Genomic DNA, 1,277 nt, shown 5'->3' with positions numbered 1-1,277 from the left:
CCATCTCCTATACCTTAGCATCATTTGGTAGACATTGTCTCCTATATTTCCTATCTAAGCATATGTGCAAGCTACAATCCAAACTCTTAGAACATATGTAGGGGGAGCAATTACTACCATATGGGATTCATGAAACTTGTCCATATCCTTTTACACATGGTAAATATGCTTGGGCAAGCAACATGGATTCAAATAAATTTCAATTCATATCTTTGTGAATGGGTTGTCATCAATTACCAAAAAGGGGGAGATTAAAAGCTCTAGTTTGGTTTTGGTGAATTGAAGAAACCCTATGTGCTAACCTAGTTTGTCAAAGTGATTATGAGATAGGTGGCACATTCCAAGTGGTGAAGCATATGAAGATCATGACACGATGATGGTGATGTCATAGTGATGATCAAGTGCTTGGACATGGAAAAGAAGAAAGAGAAAAACAAAAAGCTCAGGGCAAAGGTGAAATTGATAGGAGCTTTTCAGTTTAGTGATTGAGACACTTAGCGAGTGTGATCATATTTAGGATCAATAGCCGTACAATTAAGAGGGCTGAAACTCATATCGAAATACAGTTATCAAAGTGCCACTAGATGCTCTAACTCATTGCATATGCATTTAGGATCTAGTGGAGTGCTAACACCTTGAAAATGTTTGTGAAAATATGCTAACACACATGCACAAGGTGATACACTTGGTGGTTGGCACATTTGAGCAAGGGTCGAGAAGTTGGTGAAGTGAAGGAGATGATTGTCACTGTGAAATAGTGACCGGACGCAGGATCAGTGAGTCCGGTCATTTATAAAACAAGGAGGCCTGCTCGAGCTCTATCTGTTGTCTGACCGGATGCTGGGTCACTTTGTGACCTGACGCGCGGTGGCTAAGTCTAGTATTGATGATGTGGCGGTGCACAGAGAAGAGGATGAGTGACCGAACGCTGGGCGAGTCTGATCGAGCGTGACCGGATGCGTCCGGTCGAGAAAAACCACCTCTAGAACCTTACTAGAAGTGACCAGACTCAGGTGTTGTAGTGTTTGGTCATCTTCATAGTGGCATTCGGTCAGAACTTAAGTGCACCAATGAGCGTTGAGATCGGGCGATTAGTGTTTGAAGCCGATGACACGTGGCGAGCATCGGGCGACTGGACGCTAGGGTCCTGTGTCTGGTCAACCTGACCGGCGTGTCCGGTCTCCCCGAGTTGGGCTACTCTGTGAGCCCAATGGCTCTATTCATTTGGGGCTCTATTTAAAGGCATGTGGCTGGCTCTAGCTCACACTCTTGGCAAT

Source organism: Miscanthus floridulus, chromosome 10 (assembly GCF_019320115.1).
Source record: "Miscanthus floridulus cultivar M001 chromosome 10, ASM1932011v1, whole genome shotgun sequence".
Classification (NCBI taxonomy): Eukaryota; Viridiplantae; Streptophyta; class Magnoliopsida; order Poales; family Poaceae; genus Miscanthus; species Miscanthus floridulus.
The sequence above is the reverse complement of the archived record's forward strand: the minus strand, read 5'-3'. Positions refer to the sequence as shown.